The sequence below is a fragment of the Vulpes vulpes genome, chromosome X (genome assembly GCF_048418805.1).
Source record: "Vulpes vulpes isolate BD-2025 chromosome X, VulVul3, whole genome shotgun sequence".
Classification (NCBI taxonomy): Eukaryota; Metazoa; Chordata; class Mammalia; order Carnivora; family Canidae; genus Vulpes; species Vulpes vulpes.
The window spans coordinates 25,491,824-25,504,464 of record NC_132796.1 but is presented as its reverse complement, the minus strand read 5'-3'; the positions used below and the strand labels follow the sequence as shown (position 1 = coordinate 25,504,464).

The following is a 12,641-nucleotide window of genomic DNA, read 5'->3' as shown; positions in this document are numbered from 1 at the left end:
AAAGCATACTTTGATATTTCCTCTATTATACACACTTTTGTTTCCCCCTGGAGTTTATAATTACTGCATTTTCTTTGCTTTTAGTGTAATATGGACTACTTGCTAATTTATCCCTAACCTTGTAACAAAAGTTTAATTTCTTCTCAGAACTTTCAAACACATCAAGCATATTACTAGCAATATTTTTTAGAGGGTGAGGAGATAGCCTTTCTGGAATCGTCTGTCTTCCTACTCCAATTTGGACTGCTTGTTTTGTAGGCCTGCACAACAGCATCCTGAAACTATCCTTCGCTATCTTCCTGGGAAATCACCTTACATCCCTCCTGTGTTATATCCCTTGTTTCCTGCATCCAGTATCTTTTCGCTTATCTTATTTCCTTCTCTTGGTGAAGTATCCTTCAGCACCTTCCAGAGGAGTTGCCTTTAAAGTATATTTTTAAACTCTGCTTATTTTAAAATGCCTTTATTCTCCTTCATCCTTCAATTAATAGATTGACAAGGTATAGAACTCTAGTTAGGAAATAATTTTTCCTTAGAATTTTGCGTGAAATTCTCCGCTGTCTCCTAGATTGTAGTTTTACCTTCTCAAAGTCAGACACCATTCTCATTCTCAATCTACATTATGTTACCTGTTTGTTTTTTAGCTCTGAGGGTTATTAGGACTTTCTCTTTTCCCATGACATTCTGAAATGTCGCACTCATGTATCAGAGTGTGGGTGATTTTATCCACAGTATTCGGGCATTCATCTGGAAACTTGTGTCCTTCAGTTTTGCAAATGTGTTCTCATATTTTTATTTTTACAGTTTCCTCACTCTTTTTCAGTGTTTCTCTCTTTCTGTCCCTCCTGTTTGTAAGATGTCAGATATTCTAGGGGGATCCCTGGGTGGCTCAGCAGTTTAGCGCCTGCCTTTGGCCCAGGGTGCGATCCTGAAGTCCCTGGATCGAGTCCCGTGTCAGGCTCCCTGCATGGAGCCTGCTTCTCCCTCTGCCTGTGTCTCTGCGCCCCCCTCTCTCTCATGGCTATTGTGAATAAATAAATAAAATCTTAAAAAAATATGTCAGATATTCTAAAGTAATTTTCCAATTTTCTTTTCTCTATTTTCCATGTTTTTCTTTTTGTTCAGTGTCCTAGAGAATGACCTCAACTTTGTCTTCCAACATTTCTACTGAATACTTTTATTTTTTTCCTTTTTTTCTCTACTGAATATTTTTTTTTTACTTCAGCCATCTACATTTCATTTCCAGGGGCTCTTTATTATGATCTGAATTATAAAAATGTCATCCTGTTCTTGGTGGAAGCCAACCTTCTCATATCTTGCTAAGGATGCAACATACAGGTTTTTATTATTTTTTTTAAAAAAGATTTTATTTATTTATTCATGAGAGATACAGAGAGAAGCAGAGACATAGGCAGAGGGAGAAACAGGCTCCTCGCAGGGAGCCCCATGCTAGACTCCCAGAGTCCTGGGATCATGACCTGAGCTAAAGGCAGATGCTCAACCACTGAGCCACACAGGTGCCTGTAGGTTTTTAAAAAGTCATCTTATGTTCCCTGGCCTGTGACCGTTTGTTTTGGTCCATATCTTTCATGTTTGTGGCTTCGCTCAAATGTTTAGTAATTCTTGGCTGATGTTTATATATACACAATACAGGCACTAAAGTGTTGGCTGATAGCCCTGCATGTATGGGTAGGGGTGGGCTTGTCTCTATGCTGATTTGGCATACCAACAGTGACTTTTTTTTTTTTTTTTTTTTTTTTTACCAACAGTGACTTTTTAGTCAGAGCTGCCCAGTGTAAAGCTACCTGGGTAGCTTTAAAAGTAATAATTCATGAGGTGTTATCTTCAGATACACCGATTTCATTGATTTGGATGGAAGCCTGGGTAATGGAATATTAAAAAGGTCCCCAGAGAGGCACCCAGGTGGCACAGGTGGTTGAGCATCCAACTCTTGATTTCGGCTCAGGTCATGATCTCAGGGTTGTGGGGCTGAGTCCCATGTCAGGCTCCGTATTTAGTGGAGTCTGCTTCTCTCCCTCTCCCTCTGCCTCTGCCTCTGCCTCTGCCCCTCACATCTCACAAATAAATAAATAAATAAACAAGTCCTCTTTTTTTTTTTTTTAAACAAAAGCTCCCCAGATGATTCTAACATGTAGTCAAGGTTGACTGTCAATGCATTAGAAAACACCGGTTCAACCTTGCCAGAACATATACCTCTGGTCTGCTAGGGGTCACGGCTGCGTGGAGTATAGAGGGAACCTAAGTGTCTGTACAGCCGTCATATATCCTCTCATTTTCAGTCCTACCTGTATCAGTGCCTTAATTAGTACTTCAAACCTGTAGTTCTGAACCTTTCTGGAGTTCTGCAACATCAATCAGTTAGTTTCCAGATCTCTCTACCCATACAGTTTGAATTTAACTTTCTTTGGTCTTCTTGGTCAGTTATTACTATCTTCTTTCCACCTTCCAACATTTGGTTACAATGGTTCATCTATTATTGTATTGTATTTCTCTCTGATTTTGTGGATTATGACATTTTAATTTCTTTGTTGTCATTTCGTAATTGTTTTGGGAGGGAGATATTAAATGTATGTGGTACACATGCTTTAAAATTCTTTTTTTTATTGGAGTTGAATTTGCCAACATATAGCATAACACCCAGTGCTCATCCCGCCAAGTGTCCCCCTCATTGCCCATCACCCAGTCACCACAACCCCCCGCCCACTTCCCCTTCTACTACCCCTTGTTCATTTCCCAGAGTTAGCTGTCTCTCATGTTTTGTCACCCTCACTGATATTTTCACTCATTTTCTCTCCTTTCCCTTTATTCCCTTTCACTAATTTTTATATTCCCCAAATGAATGAGACCATATAATGTTTGTCCTTTTTCGATTGACTTATTTCACTCAGCATAATACCCTCCAGGTCCCTCCACGTCAAAGCAAAGAGTGGGTATTTGTCATTTCTAATGGCAGAGTACTATTCCATTGTATACATAGACCACAGCATCTTTATCCATTCATCTTTCAATGGACACCGAGGCTCCTTCCACAGTTTGGCTATTGTGGACATTGCTGCTAGAAACATCGGGGTGCAGGTGTCCCGGGTTTCACTGCATCTGTATCTTTGGGGTAAATCCCCAGCAGTGCAATTGCTGGGTCGGAGGGCAGGTCTATTTTTAACTCTTTGAGGCACCTCCACACAGTTTTCCAGAGTGGCTGCACCAGTTCACATTCCCACCAACAGTGCAAGAGGGTTCCCCTTTCTCCACATCCTCTCCAACATTTGTTGTTTCCTGTCTTGTTAATTTTCCCCATTCTCACTGGTGTGAGGTGGTATCTCATTGTGGTTTTGATTTGTATTTCCCTGATGGCCAGTGATGCGGAGCATTTTCTCATGTGCTTTGTTGGCCATGTCTATGTCTTTCTCTGTGAAATTTCTGTTCATATCTTTTGCCCATTTCAGGATTGGGTTGTTTGTTTCTTTGCTGTTGAGTTTAATAAGTTCTTTATTGATCTTAGATACTAGCCCTTTATCTGATAGGTCATTTGCAAATATCTTCTCCCATTCTGTAGGTTGTCTTTTAGTTTTGTTGACTGTTTCTTTTGCTGTGCAGAAGCTTCTTATCTTGATGAAGTCCCAATAATTCATTTTTGCTTTTGTTTCCCTTGCCTTCATGGATGTATCTTGCAGGAAGTTGCTGTGGCCAAGTTCAAAAAGGGTGTTGCCTGTGTTCTCCTCTAGGATTTTGATGGATTCTTGTCTCGCATTTAGATCGTTCATCCATTTTGAGTTTATCTTTGTGTCTGGTATAAGAGAATGGTCTAGTTTCATTCTTCTGCATGTGGATATCCACTTTTCCCAACACCATTTATTGAAGAGACTGTCTTTCTTCCAGTGGATAGTCTTTCCTCCTTTGTTGAATATTAGTTGACCATAAAGTTGAGGGCCCATTTCTGGGTTCTCTATTCTGTTCCATTGATCTGTGTCTGTTTTTGTGCCAGTACCACACTGTCTTGATGACCACAGCTTTGTAGTACAACCTGAAATCTGGCATTGTGATGCCCCCAGCTATGGTTTTCTTTTTTAATATTCCCCTGGCTATTCGGGCTAGTCTTTTCTGATTCCACACAAATCTTAAGATGATTTGTTCCAACTCTCTGAAGAAAGTCCATGGTATTTTTGATAGGGATTGCGTTAAATGTGTAAATTGCCCTGCGTAACATTGACATTTTCACAATATTAACTCTTCCAATCCATGAGCATGGAATATTTTCTATCTCTTTGTGTCTTCCTCAATTTCTTTCAGAAGTGTTCTGTAGTTTTTAGGGTAGAGATCCTTTACCTCTTTGGTTAGGTTTATTCCTAGGTATCTTGTGCTTTTCAGTGCAATTGTCAGTGGGATTGACTCCTTAATTTCTCTTTCTTCTGTCTCATCGTCAGTGTATAGAAATGCCACTGACTTCTGGGCATTGATTTTGTATCCTGCTACACTGCCAAACTGCTGTATGAGTTCTAGCAATCTTGGGGTGGAGGCTTTTGGGTTTTCTATGTAGAGTATCATGTCATCGGTGAAGAGGGAGAGTTTGACTTCTTCTTTGCCAATTTGTTTTTTTTTTTAATTAATTTTTATTGGTGTTCAATTCAATTGACCAACATACAGAAAAACACCCAGTGCTCATCCCGTCAAGTGTCCACCTCAGTGCCCGTCACCCATTCCCCTCCAACACCCGCCCTCCTCCCCTTCCACCACCCGTAGTTCATTTCCCCGAGTTAGGAGTCTTTATGTTCTGTCTCCCTTCCTGATATTTCCCAACATTTCTTTTCCCTTCCTTTATATTCCCTTTCACTATTATTCATATGCCCCAAATGAATGAGAACATACACTGTTTGTCCTTCTCCGATTGACTTATTTCACTCAGCATAATACCCTCCAGTTCCATCCACGTTGAAGCAAATGGTGGGTATTTGTCGTTTCTAATTGCTGAGTAATATTCCATTGTATACATAAACCACATCTTCTTTATCCATTCATCTTTCGATGGACACCGAGGCTCCTTCCACAGTTTGGCTATTGTGGCCATTGCTGATAGAAACATCGGGGTGCAGGTGTCCCGACGTTTCATTGCATCTGAATCTTTGGGGTAAATCCCCAACAGTTTCTTTGCCAATTTGAAAGCCTTTTATTTCTTTTTGTTGTCTGATTGCTGAGGTTAGGACTTCTAGTACTATGTTGAATAGCAGTGGTGAGAGTGGACATCCCTGTCTTGTTCCTGATCTTAGGGGAAAGGCTCCCAGTGTTTCCCCATTGAGAATGATATTTGCTGTGGGCTTTTCATAGATGGCTTTTAAGATGCTGAGGAATGTTCCCTCTATCCCTACACTCTGAAGTGTTTTGATCAGGAATGGATGCTGTATTTTGTCAAATGCTTTCTCTGCATCTATTGAGTGTGGTACACATGCTTATGTTAATTCCTCATCTTCTTCATCTGCCAATTCTTACTCATGCTTTAGATTTCTGCTTAACTTTTGCTTCCTCAGAGAACCTTCTCTGGCTGAGCCACCTAAGTTTTGTTTCTATATTATCATCTCTCATAGCATTGTTCTTCCATCAAGGAGGTTTTAGGCAAGGTCTATGAGTTCTAGCAGATTCCCTTGCCAGAATTCCTTGAATAGAAAAAAGAAAATGAAAGAATCAGGATCCTAACAATCAAGTATGAGTGTGTGCAAAAAATATATACTTTCAATCATTTCACCTATGAGATATATATGCTTTTATTGTTTTCTAGATGTTCTATAAATGGCAATTTAAATTTTTAAAAAGATTCTATTTATTTATTCATGAGAGAGAGAGAGACAGAGACAGAGAGACACAGAGAGACAGAGACAGAAAGAGACAGAGAATTAGGAAGAGGGAGAAGCAGGCTCCCTGCGAGGAGCCTGGTGGGGGCCCTGGGATCATGATCTGAGCCAAAGGTAGATGCTCAACTACTGAGCCACCCAAGTGCCACAGCAATTTAAAATTTAAAAGTTTGTAGAGAATTTTTCTGACAGGTCCACAGCACAGAGATATTCACATAATGAATACTCAGTGAAATCATTAAAAAAGTTTTATTTGATTTGCTTTTTGAATCTGCAGGAAAATCTAAATGGCTAATTGTGTAGCCTCTGCCTAACAGGCCAAACATACATGTGTGTGTGCATATGTAGTATATGTATTTCTGTCAATGTATGTGAGGTTGCACACTTACAATTTCTTTTATTTCTGATTTTTTCTTTTATTTGCATTTATTTTTAGGCAGATTTACTTTTAGGTCCTAAGTTTTTGTTTCTTCAGTTTCTTCTGTAATATCTCTTCTGGCTTAGGAACAATCTGCTCTTTTCTGGTAAGGATCATCTCAATATGGCAGAGGGAGCTCACGTATGGGTCATTCCCACCACGAGCCCTGTAAGTTCTATCTGGCATCTTGAGGGCTTTGTTCAGGTGGATGTGCTCAATGACCAGAGAATCTAAATCTAAACACTTAAGTTCAGCATCACTCTGTTTTTAAGCATGTACACTAAAAATTCAGTATCTTCTTTGGGCCACTGACCCTTTGCCCAACCCCACTGTTTGGCCCCAGGTACACCTACCATCTCAACCATAGGGGTGACGGAATGGCACACATTGCTTCTGCAGAATGACATCCTTCAGACCTGGGTGGCTTTTAGGATATGCACACCCTTGATGGCCTGGGTAGTTTTTGTGTGTTCTTAAAGGGAACATGAAGATTCAAGCTTCTTGATTTGCATGACTTTGTAGGATTTTCTGGGTCAAGTGAACAGTGAACCATTTTCACCTCAGGCCACTTACAGGAAGAGCTACACTTAACATCTTTAAGGATAGGATTTTAGTATAGTTCTTGATTTTTTTAAAAAACTAAACTTTAAAAATATTTAGAATAGTCAATGCAGAGATACGAAATAGCATAAAATGGATAGCTTTTCTGTCTTTAACCAGAAGAGGAATTTGCACAGAAGACATGTACATAGACAGATATACATATGCCACACGTGCACTCAGTTCCCTTCCCTCTAGTCAACAAGTGAGATCAATTTCCCCCCAAAACATTTAAACTTATAAATTTTATACTCCTTAAACACAAGTGGCGGAATACAACACACACTATTTCATGCTTTACTTTTTACACTTTACAATGTAACTTGGAATTCATCCCACACTCTTCTGACCCATACAGTTGATTGTTTCTAATGGGTACATAATATTCCAGGGAGCAGAATAAAACTTAATTTTCTCAGTGGATCTTTTATTACTAGACACATGTGAAAACCTTTATTATAACTTTGTATTAATTTTATTTGTACAAAACGATGATATATGTTGCAAAATCATTACCCTGGTAAGCCTAGTTATCATCCATCACCATACATAGTTATAATTATTTTTTCCTTGTGATGAGAAATTTTAAGATCTACTCTCTTAGCAACTTTCAAATTTGCAATTCAGTCTTATTAACTATAGTCACCCTGCTGTAAATCACATCCCTAGGACTTATTTATTTGATAACTGGAGGTTTGTACCTTTTGAGCTCCTTCACCCATTTTGCCCCATATCTCTATTCCCCAACCCCCAGGCTGGCAACCACCAATCTGTTCTCTCTTTTTTTGATTCCACATATAAGTGAGATTATACAGTATTGGTTTTTCTCTGTCTTATTTATTTCACTTTGCATAATGCCCTCAAGATCCACCCATGCTATGGCAAATACACATATAAAAACTTTGTTTCCAATATTGCTATTACAAATGACACGGTAGTAATAAATCTGCATATGTAAGCACACACGTAAGACACACATGTAAGACAATTTGTGCTTTTCATTAATCTCATTTAACATCTAAATGATCTTTTTTTTTCTAAATGATCTTAATAAAGGTAAAATAACATTGTTTTTTAAGATTTTATTTATTATTTAGAGAGAGAGAGAGAGGGTAAGCAGGGGAAAGGGCAGAGGCAGAGGAAGAAAGAGGATCTCCAACAGACTCCCAGCTGAGTGCAGAGCCTGATGTGGGGCTCAAGCCCATGACCCTGAATGGAAACCAAGAGTTGGACACTTAACCAACTGAGCCACTCAAGCGCCCCTCCTCCTGTTTTTTATTTTTAATCACTATAGCTACAACACGGAGAACAGACTGTGAAAGGAAATAGTGTAAGGAGAGAAATGAATTAGGAGGCTAGTCCAGGTGAGAGAATGAGGGTAGCCTGGTCAAGAGTTTTGGCAGAGGGCCAATGTGGACATTTTATTTGACAGAGGTTAACTTGTCAACAAGGCCATTAGATATACAAACTAGGGTTAATAAGTGAAATGTGTGTCAGAAACTCATATTTGGAAGCCATTGGCAAATAGATAGATGGAAACTGACCCTGGGCATTAGATGGGATTACTAATGGGGTGAGCATGGCGTGAGATTGGAAGAGGCCCTAAGGCTGGGCTCAGAGAAAGGACAACATTTTGTACCTTGGGGATCAGAGAGTAAGTTATCTAAGGAGAATAGAAGGGAAGATTCAGAGAAGTAGGAATAAAATCAGCAGAACATATTGTCATTATCTCCAAGGAAACAGTGCTTCAAAAAGGAGGAAATAACCAACCAGCATTTTTTCCATTTCCCAAAAAACACTAAGAGACCTCTTCTAATACTTTATTCAAGGTTTTCACAGCCCACTTAACTTTTTGTTTCATATCATTTTTCTTTTGGGTGTGTAACTATAATTTATACATATTATTCAAGTAATTGTGTCTCCCCACCAGAATGTAAGCTCCAGGAAGGCAATAGTAACAAGCATATTGCTCACCAGCACATAACTAATGATGAATATGTGTGTCCTGAGCATTTCTCACCGGCACCTTGTATGCAGTTTGGCACATACTAGATGTGAAAATACTGATGGAAGAAGTGATAGATAAAGATGAGGCAGACAAAACATCAGTAGGTATAATAACTGAAGTCGTTGGTACTTCACCAGAGGGATTCTGGTAGGGACGTTGGGATGACAACCAGACGGACCAAGTAGAGGAGAATGTAAGAGATGAGAACATGGGAAGCAAGTGTAGACAACACTCTTGAAAAGCTTGGCCATGAAGGAGGATAGAGATGAGGCAGCATCTGGAAAGTGAAGCGGAACTAAAGGATGCAGAATGGTATTTTCACCATCAAAAAAATTGTTCATTGTGGTAGGTCAATGCATAGAGCTACTTGTTCTATCCTGGAAATCATCTTTTTCTCTTACAAAGTAGGGAGAACCAGGGCACCTGGGTGGCTCAGTGGTTGAGTGTCCACCTTCGGCTCAGGTCGTGATCCCAGGGTCCTGGGATCCTGTCCCATATCAGGGTCCCTGCAGGGAGCCTGCTTCTCCCTCTGCCTATGTCTCTAGCCTCTCTCTCTGTGTCTTTCATGAATAAATACATAAAATCTTTTTAAAAAAAGCAAATTAGGGAGAACCTGATTGCTTTGGTGAGTACCAGAAATTTTGCCACACTGAGCATCTCTTTTGTGTCCTTTATAACAATTAAAAGGATACAAGATCCTGAAGATGGTGAATTTGCATCCTTTCCTGTGGAGACAGTGCAATCAGATGTAGCTAGCTGTTGGAGGTTCTGGGACAGTGTGTGTGTAGTTCTCTCTGGAGGGCTGTATTAAGTGTCCTGGGGCTACGCCATTTACTTCTGCTCTTCTATAATTTAACCATCCCAAAGCTCCAAATGCTTTTTTATTCACTCATAATGGATAAACTGTAAGCAAATATAATTGAGATCATTTATGATTCTCTAATAATCCAACAACATTAAAAAACCTCACTTGAATTTTGAGTAAATGTAAAGGTAATTGATTACAGTTATGGGAATAGTTTCCTTGAATATCAAGCTGAAATCAGGATTACTAGTACACTGAGGAGGAAAGGAGACTGTCTCAGAGTTATTTTCTCTTTCTGTTAGAATATCTTACTAATTTTGAAGCTAAATTTGTGTTTCTGTGTTTTGAAGACCTTAGTTGTTAAGCCTTCAGCAGGAAGCAAAGCTGCAAGAAATGATCTCTGAAACTGCAGGAATACCTGAACACAGTTAATCCCTCATCAGTGTGAGGTCTGTGTCTGCACTAGTTATAAATTTAGCAGGGAGGAATCAGCTGCAGTAATATCTGACCTGTTTAGAGTGAACTGGATTCTGTCTTTGAAGATCATGAGGATTTTATATTCCAATAATGTGAATCATCTTTAGCTGTTTTTTTGAGTTCATTTGCCTCTGCCACTTTTTCAAAGGATATGTTCTTCAAACATTTTCCTCTGCAATTAATCATGACCATCAAACCCTAGGTGAATAGAATAATGACTGTATGCTCAGGCCAGTTTCAGCTTCACTTAAATTATTTCCTGAATTGCTTACGTGTCCTGTCAGCCATGACTGTTCCCCTTCAGATGCCATTATTATTATACTTTTTGCTTTCAGGCAATGGAGATATTAGAGCTACAGATACTATTAGAACAATTTTGGCACACACATTCGGCCTTAATTCCCAGATTTGCCAACAATGAATCTGAATTTGATCATTTTCTTTCTTTCTTCTACTTTTTCTGATGCTGCATGCTTCAAAGACTTGGAGATTATGCTACTTGTTACTCAGACGTCCTTGAATGAGCTACTCTAATGAACCTTGTTCTCTAAAAATTAGAGATAATAATATCAATCTCGTGGAATTTCTAAAAGAAAAAATGTGTCCAAAATAATTAGAACTTGGCTCCTGAAACATATCAAGAACTTCATAAACATTTAGCTCAAGATGGATTATTTCCTGGGAAATAATAAACATGTGCTTAACTGTGTTACTGATCCTAAAATAATATATGTTCACTGTGGAAAACTTGATACATAAAAAAACATAAATTAAGACCGTCTGTTGTACTACTAGACAGATATAATCATGATTAACATATGGGTGTGTTAAATGGATAAAAAAGTAGGTAAAACCCTGAGCCTGACAACCCAGCACTGAAGTGGTCAAAGAGCGACTATGTTATAGTCAGATATACATAAGTGGTATAAAAATATACATACAGTGCAATAAGATGATGAAGTTAGCCCTTTAAAATATCTGCATTTTATCTCTATGTATATTTCTGTATCTCTGAATACATCTATATCTTTAGCTGCATCTCCAGGGACAGTACGGTTAAAGTGCTAGGCAAGCTTTGCACAGTGGCAGTATCATAGCCAATGAGGTTTATCCGAGGCGCGATTATTGCTAATTAAAGTGCTAGGCAAATCTTTTGGTGGAGATTGAAGGTTTTCTTCTGGTAGGAGTGCTGATTCATTCACCTCACATCCCAGGATACTATTCACAGCCTTGTGCAAGGCAACTAGTGGGCCAACATCTAAGAAACAGGCATATTCTCATCTCCTCTCTTCTTGACAATTCAGAGAATTGAAAGGGCTACCTTATTGCATATTTCTATCTAAAGGTGCTTTTGTAGAGATTAGGATTACCAAGGATGGGGAGGATAGTGAAAGGGGAGTAACTGCTGGGGACCTGAAACTTGCTGTGATACAAAGGGAACATCCACAGGAGGCAGGTCTCCAAACTATAGGCACTGCTATTTCCCACAAAGCAGGTGGGCCTGCTTTGGCCATAGGAATTACACAGGCTCCAGCTGTGCAGGGGAACCTTGAGACTCAATCACTTTTTTGAGACTCAATCATTTGTTTGGGGCACCAGACTCATGACATCAATCATTTGGGTCTCCGGAGATAATCTGTCACTCATTTTGTTGTATGATCCCAAGCAGGTCACGCTACCTCTTTGAGCTGCAGTTTCCTTAAACTGAGACTCTTGCTTGCAAGTGATGGCAATTTAATGTAAAGTTGTGTAAATAAAAAGGAAATGTATTACCTCTAGGATAACATAAGGATAACTAACATCTGTTGAGAACTTTGTTTACTGAAGCCTATTCTAAGTGTAGTTGCTTGTTTAATCTATCTACAGTTTTATACAGCAGGTTATATCATTATTTATGTTTTACAGATAAGGAAACTGAGGCATAGAGCAGTGTCCCAAAATATGCTGTTAGTAAGTATGAAGCTGGGGCTCAAATTGATAGCAGATGATAAACAGCTGTTGAATAAATACATGAACTGCCAAAAAGTAACCCGTGTGAATAGATCAGTCATCTGGAAGTAATAAAACATTTATGAAGTCAAAAGCATGATTTTACTGCCATATGATCCACTTTGTTTATTTCTGTTTCATGATAACAGCAGAATCCTTATTCTCATCTAGCTTTGGTTTCTGGTCACCCAAATAAGCCAATATATAAAGAGGTTGTATCATCACTGAGATTGCCATGTGAAGCAGGTTCTACAGATAAAGAATCGAGAGCCCAATATTATGTATGAGTTGCTCAGCAAATAAATTACCAATTTCTGTGTAACTGCGATTCAGAATGCATTTGGAGAGGTGCCTGGGTGGCCCAGTCGGTTAAGCATCCAACTCTTAATTTCGACCTAAATCATGATTTCAGGGTCATGAGATTGAGCCCCACATCGAGCTCAATGCTGAGTGTGGACCCTACTTAAGATTCTCTCTCTTCCT

The 12,641-nt window shown here is 39.1% G+C and overlaps 1 pseudogene; it reads left to right on the top strand.

Annotated features, from left to right (window-relative positions):
* Positions 1-11,240: 11,240 nt before the first annotated feature.
* On the top strand, positions 11,241-11,365 carry LOC112919180 (U4 spliceosomal RNA; annotated as a pseudogene).
* Positions 11,366-12,641: the final 1,276 nt, after the last annotated feature.